Consider the following 22,310-nt stretch of genomic DNA (forward strand, 5'->3'; position numbering starts at 1 on the left):
AGGCATGTCAATACTGCTTCTGCTGCTTGACTAATCTTTTTAAGGAAAGTGAATGAATCATTGGCCATAATGAGCCCAAAGAAGGATAATCTAAGCCTAATCATCTGTGGCTTGAATGACGACTCTGATTTGCTTGATTTGTTTTCTTGGCTATCTATGGCACTCTCAGGAGTTTTCTCCAACACCAAAGTTCTAAATTCTACTTTATAACGACAGGGAACACCATTGCTTTTATTATTTTGATTTTTGTATGTATGGACACATCCTGGTATAGGAATACCTTTTCATGACTACTCTATCAAATCTGTGCCATATTTGATAGCTTGTTCCTTTGCTATTTATCAATGGTTGATCCTAAAAAAAACTTCATTAAAATGTTATATAAGGAAAAATATTTTTTCTACTTCAATTTCCTTTCTGAGAAAGATAATATGTTAATTTTTTAACAGACTAACATTTATAGATGTGGGATAAGCAAATTTTATTCATATCCTTGCAGTCTTGGTGTTAAACCCCATCTTGTGGTGAAATGGAGTATCTCTGGAAGTAACATAGGGCTGGAACTGAATAGAATTACATCCACATTTACAATTATCACTTTTTGTATTATTCAGTTAAGAAAAGTACTGCAATACTGTAATTAACGGAACTGAATCCTCGATCCTGATTTTAAGTTAGAATTGGCTAGCTATAATTGCAGAGTTGATCTTGTGGAATGAAAAATGTTCGTCAGGGTCCAGTCTAAGCTGGGAATAAACAAAATGGGAGACTGCTTTAGAAAGAAAGTTGGAGTTTATTGAAGAGCAAAGCCAGACAGCAAGTGGCTCTGGAATAGCTGACCACATGTAGTAGGGAATGGTGGGTTTTTGTACCTTCTTGAGCTTTTGTTTGGAGTTGTTCCTGTGGCATGAACTTTGACCTGAGTCTGAGTATGCTTTTCTGGTATTCTGACGGTGGTGGGTTAATTCTATTATGTCCCAAAGGTCATATCCTGCTTTCCTGGGGGTGTAGTTGATGACTATGTACTGTGTTGGATTTTTTTTTGGTGTGAGGGATTGTTGATTCTAGGGATCTTTGTCTTTCTAATCCCAACAACTCCAACTTCCTGGTTCCAACCTTCCTGAACGGATTATCATATCTGCATTTCTACAGAGCTGTTTTCTGCTTAGGGGAGGGAAACATGGGGCTATTAAGAAAAACTGGCCATGCTTTTCTGCCTTTTTAAGATCCTTTTAAGAAATATAATATTCTGCCTTTTTAATATTTTCTTCTTGAAGGGGGAGGGGTGATTTCCCACAATCCCCCCTTTGTGTCATAGAAGTGTGGATGACACACTTTTACTGAAACAACATTAGAATTTGATCTGGTCAGGGAGACTTGATGGGCGTTTCTATGTGGGCTCCAGGATGTGGGGAAACAGGTTTTTAAACTGCTAACTGTTAATGCAGGAAGGGGAAGACATTCATAGAGGCAGCAGAAAAAGATCCCTGCAGTGGCTCCCAAAAGGGGAGCTTTTCAACTATGAAGGTCTAAAAGTCAGGGCAAAAGTTCTGTTAGGTGGAAAAGAAATTGGACATCCAATATTCTATGCCAATTATTTTAGATGTTTGATGCCACTTTGAGCTTTCCAGTCAGGTTTGCACATGCCTCCAAAATTCTTCATAGTCATGTTTTGTCTCAGTACATAATCACTGGCTGCCCATTTTTAAAGGTTGTTTCTTGTCTTAGCTCTTACTTCAGTGCATCCAGGTTTGTGATGTCCAACTGAGGTTAGCCAGTGTGCAAGCCAGGCTTTTAATTTGTACACAGTGAGCCCTAGGACTCCCACTCTGAGCCCACCAGTGCAACATATTCAGGGCTTGAGTTTTGGAGATCTCTTTCCTGCTATCTCCTCAGTGAGAGCTTATGAATTGCAAATCACCTGAGGGGGCATGGTTCCCTCCCCCTTAGAATTTGCAGGAAAGGTCTTAGTGCCACAGAGCAAGAACCAGCCTAAGGAGCTTTACTGAAGGTAGGTGAAGGGAGTAGCTTCAGTGTGATTCTGAATGGTGTATATGCATGTGTCCATGCAGCTATGTCTACAAAACAGGCAATACAAGCATCCTGGACAAATTTTCCCTCCCACCAGACAGAAGTCCAAGGTGTTCAATATTTTCTGTGCCAACCATTCCCCAATGCCGTCCCTCCATAAATACATACAAATGGCTTATTACAATACAAATGAGGCAAGAAAGAAAACCTTATAATGAGTTTCTACATAGTCTTACCAGTTGTCTACTGAGGCTTCACGTGAGGGTCGGTGGCTCCAAGACTCCCTTCCTTCCTCTGCAGCTTTCACAGGCACCTGGAGGGATGGTAGGACTTGGGAAGATCTGTTCCATTCTGGTTGCATGGTGGCTTTCAAGTGGATAGCTGGATTCAAACCTAATTCTCTGGCTCAAATGGATGGAGGCAGCATTTGGGTCAGTGTGCTCTGCTTCCAAAGATTGTAGGAGTCATCTGTGCTGTGCTGAAAGACATGAGAACAGGGTCCCTCCCCCTTTTATGGGTGGACTCTCCCAAGAGAAATCAGACAAAGGAATGGAGAAGAGAGTATAAGAAATGAAGAAGTGGAATGGGGGGGAGGTGTAGATTGCAGACAGAGTTTGAAAAGGCATTAATACTGCAGTTGTTAAAGAAATAGATAAAACCAGTTACAGCAAAATGGGGACACCACAGATGCGGAAAGAGAGGATGAATTCTGGTAAGCGAACAACAAAAAATGAAAGGTCTCACTTCTGAAACTGAACATTTACAACATTAAAGAGGATGTAAGGACTTGCAGCTTGAAAATGCTGGGCAGCTTGAGAATGCTGAAAGCTCCAAAAAATTTTATAAGCCTAGTATTTTTGTGTATACAATTTGTGAGGGCATGGAGAATCTACTTTAACATTTATTTTAGAATAGACCACATTATTTTAAATAACTATCATCCGGTCTCCTACCTTCGCTTTTTAGCGAAGGTTGTTGAGAGCGTGGTGGTGCATCAGCTTCCTTTGTTCCTGGAGGAAACTGATTATCTAGACCCGTACCAATCGAGCTTCAGGCCCGGGTACAGCATGGAGACGGCATTGGTCGCGCTGGTGAATGATCTCTGGCGGGCTCGGGACAGGGAATGTTCCTCAGTCCTAGTACTGTTAGATCTCTCAGCGGCTTTTGATACCATCAACCATGGTATCCTACTGCGGCGTCTCGGGGGTTGGGAGTGGGGGGCACTGTTTTACAGTGGTTCTCCTCCTACCTCCTGGGCCGCTCGCAGTCGGTGTTGATGGGAGGGCAGGGGTCTGCCCTGAGGCCTCTCGTTTGTGCAGTTCCTCAGGGGTCGGTTCTCTCTCCCCTCTTGTTCAACATCTATATGAAGCCGCTGGGTGAGCTCATTTGTGGTTTCGGGGTGGGGTATCATCAGTATGCTGATGATACCCAGCTTTTTCTTTCCACCCCGAACCAGCCCAGTGATGCCCTCAACGTGATGTCCCGTTGCCTGGAGGCGGTCCGGGTTTGGATGGGGAGAAACAGGCTTTGACTCAGTCCTGCCAAGACTGACTGGCTGTGCATACTGGCATCTCAGGAGAACCAGTTTTGTCCATTGTTAACTATGGGGGGTGAGGTGTTACCCCCCGTTGATAGGGCTCGCAACTTGGGTGTTCTCCTGGATTCACGGCTCAGTCTGGAAGATCATATAGGAGCCGTGACCAGGGGGGCTTTTGCCCAGGTTCGCCTGGTGCACCAGTTGTGCCCCTATTTGGACCAAGATGCCCTACGCACAGTCACTCATGCGCTCGTGACCTCCCGGTTAGACTAGTGCAACGCTCTCTACATGGGGCTGCCCTTGAGGACCACTCGGAGGCTTCAGCTGGTGCAGAAGGCGGCCGCACGAGTTGTGATGGGAGTCTCCTGATACTCCCGTGTCACACCTCTTCTCCGCAAGCTGCATTGGCTTCCAGTTGCCCTCTGGGTGAGATTCAAGGTGCTGGTGATGACCTATAAAGCCCTAAATGGCTTGGGTCCGGACTATCTAAGGGAACACCTGCTGCCAGCATCAACTTCCCATCGTCCCGTGCGCTCCCATAGGGAGGGCCTCCTTAGGGTGCCGCCGGTCAGGGAATGCCAGCGGGTGATCCCCAGAGGGAGGGCATTCTCTGTGGGCGCGCCTGCCCTTTGGAATAATTTACCTGTGGAACTCCGGACTGCCCCCAACCTGCGCTCGTTTCGCCAGGACCTGAAAACCTGGCTTTTCGATTTATCCGGCCTGGACTGAGGGGGTTTTAGTTTTAAATTTTAACATTGTTTTATTGCTGGGCTATTATTAATTTAATTCTTTTTAATTCTATTTTTATCTTAATTTATATTGTCTTTTAAATATTGCCCTGTAAACCACCCTGAGTCCTTCGGGAATAGGGCGGTATAGAAATATATATATATATATATATATATATATATATATATATATATATATATATATATATATATATATATATATATATATATATATATATATATATATGTATGTTTCATTCCATTTTCACACAGCCTCTTCCTTTTTCCTAACAAAAGGTCCTGTGCTCTGGCCAAACCCCCATGCTTTCCAGAGTCTGTTACTAGAACAGATCCTTTCTGTGGTTAGGAAAGGCCAAAGGGAGAAAAATCCAACCGTGATTGGGAAAAGGGACTTCTCACTCACACACACAGATATACACACATTTCCCTCGCTCCTCTGGGCTTTAAAGTTAAAATTTAGAGATACTCACTTTCTTTCCAAAGCAGCCCTTGAACTCAAACTCAAAACTCCTTTTACTACCCTCACTCCACATGGGCCGGGTCTGGGAAACCCGTCCACAGACACAAGAGGTCTGCTGCCGGCAAGATGGGGCTCACCAGTCTCAGTCCATTAGACAGGTTAGCTTGAAGTCCCATCTGGGGTGCCAAATTGTAGAATGAAAAATCTTCATCAGGGTCCAGTCCAAGCTGGGAATAAAGAAAATGGAGACTGCTTTAGAAAGAAGGTTGTACTTTATTGAAGGGCAGAGCCAGACAGCAGTGTGGCTCTGGGAAAGCTGACCACATGTAGTAGGGAGTGGTGGGTTTTTATATCTTCTTCAGCTTTTGTTTGGGTTTGTTCCTGTGGTATGAACTTTGACCTGAGTCTGAGTATGCCTTTCTTGTCACTGCGTTTTTATGTGTTTGCCAGTTAAGCACGTTGCAGTCTGCTCTGCAGCTGTGCTATTATCATTGTAACCATGGTGAGTGTCATGTGTTCAACCATGTTTTGGTTTCATGTCTGGCTCTACTACTGTGCGCATGTCCAAACAAAAGTTAGTTTCTTCTTTTTCTTTCTCTCTGTGCTTTCTGGTGAGACAGAGCATGTAGTCAGTTAAGAGTCTTAAATCATCGACAGGAGCTGCAGCTTCTTCTTCAAGACGCGTGGCAGAAGCAAGTGGAGTCTGTAAACTTGAAGGAAGACACCTCTGTAAAATCGTCAGACTGATAACGAGCCTCTTTTTTGCCTTTCCTCCTGCTCTTCTTTTTCGGCATCTTTCAGTAATTAAATACAGCGTTCCTCAGTCGCTGACCTAACTAACTGACCTAACTAACCTAACCTAACAGTCGCTGACCTAACTAACTAATAGCCTAAACGCTTATCAGCATCCCTTGAAACTAAAAACAAACCATCCTCTGCTACCATGTCAAAGGAGTAAATCAAAAACTCCTTATCAGAAGTCAATGAACCATGGTTTACTTGACGCATGGTGAACAACAGGTAAAAGAAAGAAAACCCGAAACATATTCTACTTTAAAAACTTTAATCAGAAAATAAAAGAAAGACTCTTAACTTTAAGAAAGCTGTTTTAGTAAGAAACAAAAAAATATTAAATCCATATATTTGGAAAGCTGAATGGGATGTAGCGGTAACATATCTAAATAAGCATTAACCTATTGCTGATTTTAAATTTGTATATAAAATGTAAGTTTATAAATGCAGTCTTGAACAAATACAATTAACTCTCATTACCAGAGAGAGCAACTTGTTAGAAACTATGGGTTATACTTTTTAAAAAATAATGTCACAGAGGACACTGTGGCATCATTTCAAATAGACAAGACAAAACTTTCTTTTCTGTTTGAAGTTTTTTAAAATCACCTTTTAGGTGCATGAAATATATCCAAGGTAAGCATTACTAAACAAAAAAGAAATGGGGCTGCATATGCTTACTCAAAATCTCCATGAAATGCTTTCTTGTCTGTAGAATCTACAGTTTTGCCATGACTTTAGTGTCCTTCCAAATCTCTGATTATTTGGTGAGTTCTACACATTCAAGTATAAATTAGTAGTTCTTCAACTTATAATCCAGAGAAACAAAATTGAAAAATATGCAAACGGATATCTGTGTTGACATGAGAAGTGAGGATTCTTGTTTCTATAGTCTCTCTTCTATGGAGAAGTACCTGATTCTGACTGAATAGCAATATAGGAGGAACTCCTTCTGAATAAACATGCACAGAATTGATTATGCAAGTTTAGAGACAGAATTACACTATATTACATTATATATTATGAGCTATTTTGTATTGATCATCTTAGACAGCATTGTAGTCATTATATAAGTGGCATAAATCTGTGATACACTACAGCGAAGCACCAGTTTCCTGGGACATCTATTCCAAGGAGAGGGGGTGAGACAATAGATATTACAACCTGGAGCTGGATAGAAGGCAGAGGAAGAGAAGATAGTGGCTCCCTAGAATTCTTCAGGGTATATCCATTAGGGTAAGAGTAGTAAAGGTTTAGTAAGGCAAATTTGTCTTTCTATTGGGTGTGAGCAAATAAAGAACCAAACTTTGGTTGGGTTGGTCTATGTCAGGGATGTCAAATTGGCAGCCTGTGGGACAGATGTGTCACGCACAGGCCATGCCCACCCCAGCTCTGCAAAGGCAAAAAAGCATTGTGATACGTAACAATACATCACGTGACGTGATTGAGTTTGACACCCATGGTCTATGTCATTCTTACACTGGGCCTGATAAGATCTCTGCTCTATACTGTGGAGAATATATTGTCTCTGAGGACAGGTTATACTTTGTTCCATAAAGAATGTTGTAAGTCAACCTTGAGGAGGACCCTATTTGTAAACTATGCAACCAGCTGACAACATAAATGATTCTGAAACAGATGGACCAATATAATATAAATGAAATTTTGGTTTTTAAAAAAACAACACACCATGAGTAAGGGACTACCAACCATTTGAGAGTATATCAGAGTATAGGTAAAACGCCAATTTACCAGAAGACATTGGAGAAGTTGTTGCATCTACTGCTCTCATCTTGCAAAATACTCTTTATTATTTTAATTGATCTTTTTTTTCTTTTGCCAGTGAAGTAAGTTAACTTGTTGCATGCAGCCACAAACCATTATTTTTTATTATATAGTGCCAGAAACAATGATTAGAAATACAAACATGACAAAAGTCTAGCTTTGATATGACACTAGAGCAGGGGTTGGCAACCTTAAACACTCAAAGAAAGTATTTGTATACTTTCTAATTGACAAGCCACTTTTATAAAGTGGCATTATTTTTGCCTATTTACTTCAGCCTATACAAACTTCAAAAATATAACAAAAATAGTCCAGCAATGGGAACCATTATATGACTGTTAATAATAAATGAATCAAGACAGAATACAATGATACTTTCCTATTATTCCACATCCCAAACTGATACATTGAATATCACTTCAACTCTGGCGATACCATTCTTTAGCCCCACACAACACAGTACAATAGCTTTGAATGTACAAAACAAGCTGCACAGCATCCATTATGCCTTCCTCCCCCATCCCCAACACACACAGCTCACTTCTTCCTGTACTCTCTTATGGCACCTTGCCTGAGACAGATATCTCATTTTTCCTAACATTGCATAGCTCTCCATTCAAAATGTCTTGATGGTGAACAAATTACAAAATCAGAATCAGGTTATATCTAGCAAATAATAGATATATCTATTATAAATAATAATATTTATAAATAATATCTCAAGGTTGACTCAGCCTCCCATCCTTCCAAGGTAGGTAAAATGAGGACCCAGATTGTTGGGGGCATTTAAGCTGACTTTGTAATAATGCCGCTTGGGGGTGTGTGTGAAAGCCCTAATAAGCAGGCATATACATAGAATGAAGGCTACTGCTAAGCTTGTAAGCCGCCCTGAGTCTTCGGAGAAGGGCGGGATATAAATGGAATTAAAATAAATAAAAAAATAAATAAATATATTATTTCAGTTTGTAAAAGACACTGTTTTAATGCGCTGTAATTCAAATATTATATATGAAGCTGAATCAGAATGCAGAATCTGGATGACTTAAATATAAGAAACCAAAGGCCTACAACAGGTTTAAGATAACATGCTGCATGATCAAAATTCTACCAACTTTTGTATTTCTATATCATAAATAAAATATAATCTTTTTTAAAAAAACAATAGATTAACAAATGTTAAGAGCTTGAAAAAATATCTTACAGTGATATTATTGAACGCTTGTTATAATTCTGTCCAATTATAATTATTGTTTATAAATCCAAGATAATTACTTCCATGCTGTGCTAATTTCTATACATTCTCTGTTGTTGTTGTTGTTTTAAAAAATAGTTATAATTGGACTCCTTTTTCTTCCTGTTGAGTGTCAAAGCTCGTCCTGCAGCAAGCAGGGCAAAGTACTGAGCACAGGAACGAGAGACCTCCGCTGCGAGCTGAAAGCACTTTATTCCCCAAGGCAACAGCCGCAGCAAGAGACAAAGCCAGCGTTGGCCGCTACCTGCAGCCAACGCTGCTATATACACACCCAAAACACCCACCCATACTCCACCCAAACACGCCCACGCCCTCCCATTCCCTATATCCTTCCCACCCCTCCCCTACAAGCCCCTTCGCCTGGTGCCTAACCAGGTAAGCCCCCTCCCGTGCTCTGCTGCCACCATGCTCCACCCCCTCACCCCCTCCCTGCCGCGCCCATCTCTGGACCCCCCTGTGGTCGTCTACGTTCGGGGGCCCCAGCCACCCAAGCATTGCGACGGGGAGGGACCCATCCCCCAACAGGCTCGCCGGCTCCCGAGAAACACAGTCCCGTGCACGACCGTCCAGTGCCCTGGGCTGCTCCGCTGAACGTGGTCCCGGCAGCCGAAGCCGGGGAAGGGCCGGCGTCGTGCTGCGGGCTCCCGAGGCAGCGGTCCCACTACCAGCTGGTCTGGAGCTTCCATTGGGCGTGCCACCGGCCAAAACTCCCGAAGCCTCCCAGGCCGCCGTGACGCAGGGTGGGTCCGGGCCTCTGCCGGTCGCGCCGTGGGCCGGGGAGACCTGCGCAGATGCGCCGCCGGGCGAAGACGGCAGTCGCGGCGCGGATGGGGAAAGCAGAAGCGGCGGCGTGGGCCCCGGAGCCTTCCGGGCCGCTGCGGAGCCGGGCGAGTCCGGCGCGGCCTCCGGAGCCTCTCGGGCCGCTGAGGAGCTAGGCAAGTCCGGCGTGGCCTCTGGAGCCTCTCGGGTCGCTGTAGAGCTGGGCGGGTCCGGCGGGTGCCAGGCAGTGGGTGCCGTAGAGGTGGAGGGGCCCCCCCTCAAGTGTCGGGCTCCCGAGGCCCAACATGCTGCCCCCTCTACCAGGGGCCCACCTGGAATGCAAGGAGAGAGGGGTGAGTCCTCCGTTATGTGCCCTGCAGTCTCCCCCTGGGTCCCTCCCGGCTTCCCTGGATGTTTCCGGTGGAACGCTCGGAGAAGGCGTGGCGCGCACACATCCCCGTCCCACACCCAGGTGGCCTCCTCCATGGGGTATTCCTTCCAGAGCACCAAGTATTGCATCCGCCCCCTCCATTTTCGGGAGTCCAGGATCTCCTGTACCTCATAGTGGTCGCCGTGTACAGGCCCTGGGCCGCCCTCCCCCACCACCGCAGAGGCGGTTGTTGCAGGCTTCAGCAGGCTACTGTGGAAGACGGGGTGTATCTTCCCAAGGAGGGGGGGTAGCTGAAGCCTGACAGTGACAGGGTTTACTACCTGTATTACCCGGAACGGCCCGAGATACTTGGGCCCTAGCTTCTTACAGGGCACCTGTAGCCGCAGGTACTTCGTGGAGAGGTATACAAGATCACCTACTTTAGGGGGTGCAAACGGCCGTCTCTTCCTGTCTGCCTGCTCTTTGTATGTCCCTGCAGCCTGCTCTAACGCCTTCTTCGCTATCCCCCATACCTCCTCCAACCGGTGCATCCACTTCCCAGGTGTGCAGAACGCAGGGGCACCCTGGTCACAACCCGCGATGGGGACGAATTCATAAACAGAGACTACTTTATAAGGGGAGAACCCAGTGCTGCTATGCACCGCGTTGTTGTAGGCTACTTCCGCAAAGGCTAGCAGGTCCACCCATTCAGACTGCTGGTATGAGACGTAACAATGCAGGTATCGCTCCACCGCCGCGTTTGCACGTTCCGCAGCCCCGTTTGTGCTTGGGTGGTACGCCGAGCTCAGGCCCTGTGTTGCTCCGATGTAACGCACGAAGTCCTTCCAGAACCGGGCCGTGAATTGTACCCCACGGTCCGAGATGATATGTTGTGGCACCCCGTGGAGACGGTAGATGTGCTGGACAAACAGCCAGGCCAGCCAACGGGCCAAAGGCAACCCCTTGCAGGGAATAAAGTGGGCCTGTTTCGAGAACATGTCCACCACTGTCCACAAAACGTTGTACCCCCTGCTTTCCGGTAGCTCAACCACAAAGTCCATGGCAATGTCCTGCCAAGGCAGTACAGGGTCTGCCACCTGTTGCAGAAGCCCTGCCGGTTTGCTGGTGGAGGGCTTGGTGGTTGCGCAAACACGGCATTTCTGCACGTAGCTCTCGATGTCTCGCCTCATCGTCGGCCACCAGAACTGGCGGCGGGCCAAATGTAGGGTTTTTACGAACCCGTAATGGCCTGCCTGCCTGGCGCCATGGCACTGATAGAGCGCTTGATCCCGTGCCGCCGCAGGCACATACAGCCTGACCCCGTGCCAAGCTATGCCATCCAGCAACGTGAGCGTATCGGGGTGCGCCTGCATCCATTCATCAGTTGCCAGCGCCCCCTTACAGGCCCGCAGGAAGTCGTCCGTCAAGGCGTTGGCCTTGTGCTCCGCCCCCTCCACCGGGCGGGGTGGCGGTACCAGTGCCTGTACTACCTCCTCTTTCCGGCAATCATATTGAGATAGCCGTGACAAGGCGTCTGCCAGGAAGTTTCTACCCCCGGGCACATACTTGAGCCGGAACCGGAAGCGCTGAAAGTACTGAGCCCACCGCACGTGCTTCGGGGACAGACGGCGGGGTGTTTGCAGGGCTTCCAGGTTTTTGTGGTCCGTCCATACCTCGAACTCTTGACTAGCCCCCTCAAGAAGGTGTCTCCATGTCCCCAAGGCCCAGCGGACCGCGAAAGCCTCTTTCTCCCAGATAGCCCAAGCCCTCTCCGTGGTGGTCAGTTTCTTGGAAGCGTAAGCGCAGGGCCGCAGCTCCCCCATTGCATGCCGCTGCAGAAGGACAGCCCCAACGGCCACGTCACTCGCATCGGCCTGCACTACGTAGGGCAGGTCAGGGTTCGGGTGTCGTAGGACGGGCTCCTTAGCAAATTGTGCCTTGAGCATCTCAAAAGCCCGCTGGCATGCAGTGGTCCACGCTAGCTTTTGCCCTGGCCGCGGCGGTGTTGCTGTTTCCTTTGTCCGCAGCAGATCTGTGAGCGGCAAGGCGATGGAAGCGAAGTTCGGAATGAACTGGCGATAAAAATTAGCGAAACCCAGGAAGTTCTGCAACTGTTTCCGGGTTCGTGGGGCCTGCCACTGTTGGATGGCCTCCACCTTCCCTGGGTCCATCTCCACCCCGTTTGAGGACACCCGATATCCCAAATAGTCTAGCTGGGGCTTGTGAAACTCACATTTAGAGAGTTTCACATACAATTGGGCGTCCCTCAGTTTGGTTAGTACACACCGAACCAGGGCGACATGCTCCTCCAGCGTTGACGTGTATATGAGAATGTCGTCGAGATAGACCAGGACCCCCCGGTACAAATGATCATGCAGGACTTGGTTAATCACCTGACCCAGGAACATAGCCAGGCGGTCGGGGTGGCCATCATAGGTTACGGTGAGCGGTGGAGGTCCCCATACCACACCCGGACCCCAATGCCCAACAGGTGAAGGGGCTTGGGCCTGGGATGCCCCCGCTGGCCTGGGTGCCGGATGTCCAGAGGCCCGTTCGGGTGTTGGCCACGCATCTCGCCCTCCTTGTGCTAGCGTGGATGAGGGCCGAGCACCACCCTCCCCGGGCACCTTGAACTTCGGGCTGGCCAGTCGGAAGCGGGACGTCGCTGGCTGACTGGGTGCCCCCCCAAGAGACCACTGGCCTGTGTCTCCTTCAGGGCCCATGGCCGCCCAGGAACCGCTGTCACGTGCCCTGACCTCTCCAAACCTATCATGCAGCACGTCCATAGTCTGGCTACCAGGGGCGGTTGAATAGCTCCATTCTTCGCCGTCGTCCTCAGTCAGCCGACGCTCCCTCCAACCCAGCGGAGCCCCGCTGGGCCGGCCCATTCACCCTTGCTCGAGTCCCGTGCGGCCCAGGACCAAGCTCAGCCACCACTCCCCCCCCAGGGTCTGGCTGCTGGCACCCTGGGATTCCGCCGCAGGGTCTGCTGGTGGTGCTTCCCGCACCTTAGGCCGCACAGCTGGCTGGGCATCCTCCACTTCCCTCTCCTCGGGTGGTGTTGCCTCCATCCTGGCCATGCCGGCCTCCTCCAATCCAGTCTCCAGGGCGGCTCCTTGCAAGCCCTCTGCCATGGCACACAAAGCGGAACACAGCAGAAAGGCAGAAAGGCCGCGGTGCTATGATAACGCTGGCTTTCTGTCAAAGCTCGTCCTGCAGCAAGCAGGGCAAAGTACCGAGCACAGGAACGAGAGACCTCCGCTGCGAGCTGAAAGCACTTTATTCCCCAAGGCAACAGCCGCAGCAAGAGACAAAGCCAGCGTTGGCCGCTACCTGCAGCCAACGCTGCTATATACACACCCGAAACACCCACCCATACTCCACCCAAACACGCCCACACCCTCCCATTCCCTATATCCTTCCCACCCCTCCCCTACAAGCCCCTTCGCCCGGCGCCTAACCAGGTAAGCCCCCTCCCGTGCTCTGCCGCCACCATGCTCCACCCCCTCACCCCCTCCCTGCCGCACCCATCTCTGGACCCCCCTGTGGTCGTCTACGTTCGGGGCCCCCAGCCACCCAAGCATTGCGACGGGGAGGGACCCGTCCCCCAACAGGCTCGCCGGCTCCCGAGAAACACAGTCCCATGCACGACCGTCCAGTGCCCCGGGCTGCTCCGCTGAACGTGGTCCCAGCAGCTGAAGCCGGGGAAGGGCCGGCGTCGTGCTGCGGGCTCCCGAGGCGGTGGTCCCACTACCAGCTGGTCTGGAGTTTCCGTTGGGCATGCCACCGGCCGAAACTCCCGAAGCCTCCCAGGCCGTCGTGACGCAGGGTGGGTCCGGGCCTCTGCCGGTCGCGCCGTGGGCCGGGGAGACCTGTGCAGACGTGCCGCCGGGCGAAGACGGCAGTCGCGGCGCGGATGGGGAAAGCAGAAGCGGCGGCGCGGCCCCCGGAGCCTCTCGGGCCGCTGAGGAGCTAGGTAAGTTCGGCGTGGCCTCCGGAGCCTCTCGGGCCGCTGTAGAGCTGGGCGAGTCTGGCGGGTGCCAGGCAGGGGGTGCCGTAGAGGTGGAGGGGCCCCCCCTCAAGTGTCGGGCTCCCGAGGCCCGACAGGTTCGTTGCACAGGAATAAAGACGAGGTGAGTGAGTTCAGCAAAGATCATGGTTTATTGCTTGCAGGATCTGAACTAGAGAACAGGGCTGCAGATGCAGCAATTTATACCCTGGCCCCTAGGTGGCGGCCAATAGGTTTGAAGCAACCTATTGCCACCTAGGGGCAACCAATGGCAGCGCTGGAGATGGGTTGTCAGATGCTGGAAGCTGTTAGCTAGCTCTCTGCTCCAGCAGCCTACCAGCCATTACCACGTGGTGTTAACAAGCAAGCCCAATATATTACACCCCTCCCCCCTTAGCACGAACAACATTATAGCAACAATAGAAAGTAATTACAGCAATACACTTTACAAAGACATAACACTGGTGTGAATAGGTTCCACTTAACAGCACAATAAAGTACTTACAACATTATAGCTCCATTGTCCATTACAATCTTGTAGGTCAGCATTAAATACAAGGGTACACACAACATTATAGCTTTCTTATTTCAGAACAAAATCTTGCAGATAAGCAGGAGGTTTGTGTGGCCTTGTGGAACGCCTGGGGGACCCAGGCACGTCCTGGCCTACTAGCTTGCCCGCCAGGCTGGGTAGACCAGTGTCTCTTAGTTCAAGTGATTCGGAATGGCTCTGTACTCTGGCTGGCCTTTCCAGGTTGCCCCAACCCAGTGTCAGTTTGTTCAGCAGAGTTAGCACAGCGGCTGTAGCCATCAGGTTGGCTTTCTCCGTCAGGGGACCCATGTTGCACGTCCGGGCTCCCCTCCTCTACGGCCAACTCCTTGTTGCTTGGGCTGTGTGAGCCTTTAGAGTCTATGCATGGGCCGGCTTGGCTGCCGGTTTGTGGACCGTGGTAAGGACTTGTGACGAAGTCCTCGCTTTATGGCCATTCTGGGAAACGCTTCCTAAGCTGATTGATGTGGCACCAGACAACTTGCCCGCCCTCCAGCCCCACTTCGTAAGAGAGGGGGCCTGACGTTTTAGTAATTTTTCCAGGCACCCACAAATTCCCATGCCCATAGTTCCTGGCCCACACTCCATCGCCCACTTGCAGCCCCCTCAGGGGTTTTGGGCACAAAGCTTCTGCTGCTACCCTATCTGGATGCAACCTGTCCACTTTCGTGATCAGTCACCTCCCCCAGTGCAGCTCTGCTGGGCTTTTCCCTGTAGCCGTGAAAGGCAGAGAATGCTGGCAAAGTAAAAAATCTGCCAATCTGTGATGCCAGTCCCCAGTCACTATACGCTTCAGTGACTCTTTGTGGTCTGGACCATGCGTTCGGCTTGACCATTAGAAGAAGGGTGAAACGGGGCCGACGTTGCATGCCTGATGAGGTTTGCTCTCGGGAATGCCTGAAATTCTGCCGCTGTAAATTGGGCTCCATTGTAGGACACTATGACGTCTGGCAGCCCGTGTGTGGCAAAGAGTTTCCTAAGCACCTGGATGGTCCTAGCAGTAGTCATGTTAGGAACTGGAATTACTTCAAGCCATTTAGAGTGGCTGTTGACCACTATAAGGAAGAGCTGTCCCTGAAAGGGCGCAGCGAAGTCTATGTGAATTCTAGAACAGGGAGTATGAGTCTCCTCCCATGTGCGGCATTTCAGGCCGTGTATGATTGACAACATGATTGTCGGCATGTGTAATATCCATGCACCTGGGCTTCAATGGCCTTGTCTAACCCTGGCCACCATAAGTAGCTTCTAGCTAAAGCTTTCATACAGACAATACCTGGATGGCCTTCAAGCAGTGATTGTAAGACCCTGACTCTTAGTGAGGTGGGGACTATGACCCTGTTCCCCCATAGCTCGTGTCTTCTAGTAAAATAACTCTGAAATTCAGGGCCTGGATTTTTATCCAGGCACCCTGTGTGCACCCAAGAAAGCACTCTACTTAGTGTCTTATCAGCTGCTGTTTCTGCAGCAATGTCCCCAGCATAGAGGGGAAACTCTGGCAAGTCCTGAATGGACAATATGCGGCCCGCTGGGGCCAGATCTGGTTCGATTTGTGGCAGTGGAAGCCTACTCAGGCCATCTGCATGGCCCATTTCTTTTCCGGGTTTGTGAATCAGCTTAAATGTGTATGCTGATAAAAAAATAGACCATCTCAGCATTCTAGGGCAGGACTTTTCAAGCTTTTCACCCACTGTACCACTTTTAGGATAGGGCAACATCTGAGTACCACCAGTCGCCTAGCAAGGTGTCAAAAACGTAATGACCAAAAAAAAAGGAAAAATGTGATAAAGTACAGGTAGTCCTTGACTTACAACAGTTCGCTTAGTGACTGTTCAAAGTTACAATGGAACTGAAAAAAGTGCCACCCAAGCCACAGCTGAGCAAGACACCTGCCCACCCGCCCAGCAGCACTCTTCCTCCTGTCCAAGGTTTTCATTGTTGTGACCATTTCTGTTGAGGATTGCCAGCGGGGGTGGGGGGGTGTTTGATTTTTATTTCCCCCCCATCTGCGGGGTGGTTGCAACAGGTTTTGGTCACTTCACATGACCCCGGGACACTGTGATGGTCATAAATATGAATCAGTTGCCAAGCATCTGAATGTAAATCACAAGACCCTGGAGATGCTGCAACATTCCAGCTGATCAGCGCTTCTTTTGAGCTCAGCAGAAGCACCAGGATCAGCACCGAGCTCCAGCTGGAGACTGGCGCTGATCCTGGCGCTTCCGTTGAGCCCTGACAGCCCTGCAGCCCCAGCCGTCTCTTGCTCAGGTTTGTGCAATGCTGTCACCGGTTCAGCTCATTCCCCTCCCCCGCTACCACTTCTCTAGGATGGTTGCGTACCACCTGCCAGGTGCCAATGTACCACAGGTGGTACCCGTACCACTGGTTGAAAAGCCCTGTTCTAGGGGATAATATATGGGCTGTCTGTTTGTCTGTGGTGAATAACCCCAGTAGCAGTTTGTGGTCTGTGAAGACCGTGAAGTCCCTGCCATACAAGTAGTCATGGAATTTTTTAACTCCAGCCACCATGGCCAATGCTTTTTTGTCAATTTGAGCGTAATTACACTCAGCAGAGGACAGTGTCCTCGAATAAAATGCAATGGGAACTTGGGTTCCATCTTTCTCTAAGTGACTCAAGACTGCACCCACCCCGTATGGGGATGCGTCACATGCTAAGCAGACTGGTTTAGACTCTCTGAAATGAGTGATAGTGGAACTGACCGACAGAAGTGCCTTCAGGTCCTGAAAATGTTTTTCGTGAATGCTGGTCCACTTCCAAGAAGCCTTTTTATCTAAGAGCCTGTGAAGCAGCTCTGCCTCTGCGGCCTTGTTAGGAAGAAACACATGGTAGAAGTTGAGGAGGCCCAAGAATGCTTGCAGCTCTCCTTTTGTTTTAGGGCTAGGTGCCATCTGAATGGCCTTCACTTTGGACTCAGCTGGGTGGATGCCATTAGTATCAATGCAAAAGCCCAAAAATTCAGTTGAGGGAACCCCAATACTGCATTTGCTCTTTTTTAGTTTGAGGCCTGCTTCATGCAGCCTCTGCAGGACAGCTCTGAGCCTCCTTGCTAGCACCTCAGTGGATTTTCCGGCAATAAGCACGTCATCAAAATAGGGGCAAACCCCTGGAATGCCTTTGAGTGTGCGTTCCATGATTCCCTGAAAAATGCCCGGGGCTACACTGAGCGCTTTACTCTGAAAGCCCCTCTGTGGGTCACAATTGTCTGTGCTGTGGCCGTGGCCTCATCAACAGGTAGTTGCTGATAGGCCTGCGCCAAACGTAATTTCACAAAAGTGGTGCCACCCTGCAAAGATGCCAGGATGTGACTCACCAAAGGGACTGGGTATGCGTGCTGTTTAAGGGCCCAGTTAATTGTGCATTTATAATCTGCGCATATTCTGACTTCCCCGTTGGCTTTAAGTGGTGTTACAATAGGAGTTTCCCACTCTGCACCATCTACTAGTTGCAAAATGCCCTGTTCCACAAGCTTGTCTAGTTCCGTGTCTATTTTGTGCTTGAGGGCAAAGGGGACCCTGCGAGGCTTAATCCTGATGGGAACCACATTTGGGTCTAGTTTGAATGCTATTGGTGGGCCCGTGTCAGTTCCTAGGGCTGAATCAAATACGTCTGCGAAGTCCTCGCAAACTGATGCTAGACTCGCGACTTGTGTCAGGTTGATACCGGTTACTTAGATGCCTAGTGCATCAAACCAATCGAGCCCAATTAGGCTCGTTCTCTGGCCCCCTACTACAACAACATCCAGGTGCCCTGAAAACCCCTTAAATTTAATGGCCAAGGTGGCTTCACCCTTGACTACGACTTTTGCATTCTGAAAAGCTGTTAAAAGTATGTCAGAAGGCCTCAGCTTGGCCCATCTCCTACTGCGACTGCACACAAAATTAAATGTGTCCAGAGAAATAATGGAAACAGCGGAACCTGTGTCCAGCTCCATCTTCCAGGGGATCCCTTGCAGGTCCACCTGACGTCTATACTTGGGTTTAAGGGGGTGTCAGTACGGCAGACACTTCTACAGCTTTAGCAAAACCCCATGCTGAATGGCCCTGGGGCCCTGGTACTTCTCCTGGTTGGATCTTCCGACTGGCAATTTGATGGCCAGTCCCTCTGGTGACCTCTGCAAACTGATGCGATGTGGCCGGTTTTCTGCAGGCCTGGCACGTGGTTGTCCGGAACCTGCAGTCTGAGCGTTGGTGGTGGCCACCACAACCCGGACATCTAGACAAGAGATCTGCCTTGTAAGTAGTCTCTTGCTGCTTGCTGCTGTGGAGCTGTTGGCCGGGTTGTCTGTGCAACTTGTCGACTTTGGCATCTTCTTCGGAGTCCTCAGTGAGTTCTGCGTCTTTGTGGACAGCTTCTTCGTGTTGCATCATTCTGGCGGGCCAGATCATTCGGACAGCTCCACCGGCAGCTTTGTCCGCCCTGACTTCATTCTGGGCATCTGCAAACGACAGAACCTCTCTGGCAAGAAGTTTCTGCTGCAACTCTCTGTTGCGGAGGCCGCAGATGAGCCGATCTCGAAGTCGCTCTTCGACGTCTGAAAATCGACACAGGTGTGCGGCCTGCCTCAAGGCCGCAATGTACTCAGATGCAGTCTCTCCTGGCTGCTGTATTCGTTCTTCGAAGGCATAGCACCATGCAATCACCGACATCTTTGGTTGGAAGTGTTCTCCAAGCTTCTTCTTCAGTTCGGCGTAGGAGACAGATTCCAACGGCATGGGCGCAAACAGGTTTTCAGCCAGATCGAACGTTGTTGGGCCATACACACAAAGCAGCGTGGCGGCCTTCAGTCCATCCTCTGCAACCTGGTTTGCCCGAAGGTAGTTCTTGACCTGGGACAGGTATGAGGGCCATCCTTCTGGTTGCTTGATGTCAAATTCTCACAGTCTTCTGACCTTGGGCATTCTGCTGGTCTTCGCAGCTGGATCTCAGCATCTTCGAATCCTGCCTCTCCGTTGCCAAGGGACTGGTCCTCTAAGCACGTAGTCACTAGCGTGGCTTAGCTAGCCGACCATGGGGGGAATTTACTTTTCCTGCCAGGCGTGCGCTGCCTCTCCCCTAGTGACTTTCAGCTTCGATGGAGAAGCAGGAGCCCATCCTCGTCACCATTGTTGTGTACTGGGTTCACTGTGCAGGAATGAAGACGAGGTGCGTGAGTTCAGCAAAGATCATGGTTTATTGCTTGCAGGATCTGAACTAGAGAACAGGGCTGCAGATGCAGCAATTTATACCCTGGCCCCTAGGCGGCAGCCAATAGGTTTGAAGCAACCTATTGCCGCCTAGGGGCAACCAATGGCAGCACTGGAGATGGGTTGTCTGAGATGCTAGGAGCTGTTAGCTAGCTCCCTGCTCCAGCAGCCTACCAGCTGTTACCACGTGATGTTAACAAGCAAGCCCAATACATTACACTTCCTATTACATTATTTATTCAATATATTCTTGTAATTATTCTTGCCACTGTCTGATTGTTTCTGGTCTTTTACCTTTTTATTAATACATTTAAACTTTATTAATTTATTATATAATAACAACAACAACAACAACAACAATAATAATAATAATAAATTTATTAATACATTTAAATTTCAAACTATTGCCAAGTTCCAAAGATCTGTGAATTTAGTTTAATGAACCATATGTCTTTTCAAAAGTATTTTTCTTAGAATTCAGTTAGATTAGCTTCCAAGTAAAACTCGTTTATTTTTTAATGATTTTTCCCTTTATTGATCTGCTCTCCTGTCTTATTTTCAAATATCATGTATCATACTTACTTTCTCCAGTTTCCCCCCCCCCATAATCTTTTAAGGTTGTGCTGACAGAATGATTGATTCAAAATCATCCTGTAAATTTGGAGATTAGGGCTTTAAACTCCTAGTCTAACATGCTTTTGAAACAGCAAAGTATTGAGTCAGAATAATCTAGACAACAAAATATGTGTTCTAGTCCATTGAATTTATAAATTTAATCCCAAATATTCAAATCCCAGCAGTAATTTCAATTTCCAATTAAACAACAAAAAATTTAAAGCAGATGTCTAACATCCCATGAAACTTAAATTGTCTATACTATATATGATTCATTAAAAGCTACAGTTTTAGTCCAAATTCCACAGGCAAAATAGCCTATTTACTTTTATTTCATACATTTATTTAAAAATGATATAAAACTTCAAGATTAAACAAGATTAAGAAAAAAGTAATTTTTAAATTATATTTCATATAATTACTTACAAATGTTTATGGTCTGCTGTAATCAAAAGCAGTTGGAGGCTATTTCTGGAATAAATAAATATTCCAAGAGAAGAATTTCAAAGAATTTTCAAATCTCAGTTTGAAATAATTGAAATAAAATACACAAAGACGTGTGATTCTATTCACATGTACTTTTTCTTGGCCTGTACAAATAGCAATAGTACTTAGATTTATGAGGGGAAGGTTTGTTCTCCAAGTTTTTGGATTGCTTTCTGAATGTTTCATTACCAGACTAATTTACTTCTTCAGAGTTTGGGGATGTCAGTGTTCTTCTGTTTATAAGGGTTTCAGGTGTGTGTCATGTGAGAGTTTGTGATTGGTCTTGTGATGGGAAGGTTACATCAGGCCAGGGTCATTGGGAGATGAACTGCTGGTGGGAGGGGGTCTTGCGTGGGTTGGTTGAGGGTCGTGCTGCTTCTGGTCCTGTTGTTTTGGATTATTAGGGATTCATAGGCTGGTTGTAGGCCAATTGACTGTTGATGGAATTGTTTGTGGACTGCCAGGCAGGCTTCGATAAACTCACTCAGATGACGGCTGGTAGCAAGGCCGATGATTTTTTGTGTTGTTCCAATTTAACTGGTGCTGTTTGGTGTTGGTGTGGGTAGAGATAAGAATTTGGGGTCATGGTGTTTGACTGTCAGCTGGTGTTTGTGGATCCTGCTTTTTAACTGATGTAATGTTTGTCCCATGGAGAATTGGTTGAAATGGTTATAGCTGATTTTGTAGATTACATTGTTTTTTTCATCCTTCTGTATCTTGTCTTTGGTTCTGGATAATTCCTGATGTAGTGTGACTATAGTTTGTGGGATATTGCTATTCCTGGGGGTTGGAAAATTCTGACTATCATTTCCAACACCCCTTTTCTGTGTGGTTGGGTTAGATTTGCGTGGTGATTGGCTGTGTGTTGTGTTGGGTGCTGTGTGTCAGAATATGAAGGCTTTTGGATAGTCATTACAGAGAAAGATGTTGAGCAGCCCTTTTTCTTCTGCTTTTCTTAGTGTTGTACTGCAGTGTGTCCTGGCCCTTCTGAAGATGGTCTGAACACAGCTTCCTTTGTGTGTAGTGGAATGGTTGCTTGTGAAGCTGAGCATCTGGTCTGTGTGAATGGGTTTGCAGTAAACATGCGTTTCCAGTTTTCCATTGTCTAGTCTCCTTATGTCGATGTCGAGGAATGGGAGTCTGTTATCTGTTTCCTCTTTGTGTGTGAATTTGATCCCAGGGAATATGTTATTGAGTAGGTGGTGTGTTTCTTCAATTTGGGAGTGTTTGATTATGACAAAGGTGTCATTGACTTAGCATGTCTGGAATTTTGGTTGGATAGTGGGTAGAGCTATGGATTGAAGTCATTGCGTGATTGCTTCTGCTATTATGCCTGATATGGGTTATCCCATTGGGGTGCCTTGAACTTGCTTGTAGATTTTCCTGATAAAGGTATCTCCCCTGCAAGGTAAGTATTTGCTTGTATATTTTCCATTTAACTTGAAGTATATGTTGAGGCATAGACCCAGGAGTTTCATGATGTTTTCTGTGGACATGGAGTGTTCATAGTGCCATCATCTTTGTGGATCTGGTGTTTAGTGAGTAGGTGGTGTATGGTTTGTTTAGCCAGGTTGATGTCAATTGAGGTGAAGACAGAAGTGATGTCGAAGGAGACCATAATTTCTTTCTTGTTGATTGTGGTGTATTTGATGCATTTGAGAAATTGTTCTTGGGAGTTTATTGAATGGGGTGAGTCATTGATCAGGTGTCCGA

The sequence above is a fragment of the Vipera ursinii genome, assembly GCF_947247035.1.
Source record: "Vipera ursinii genome assembly, chromosome: Z".
NCBI lineage: Eukaryota > Metazoa > Chordata > Lepidosauria > Squamata > Viperidae > Vipera > Vipera ursinii.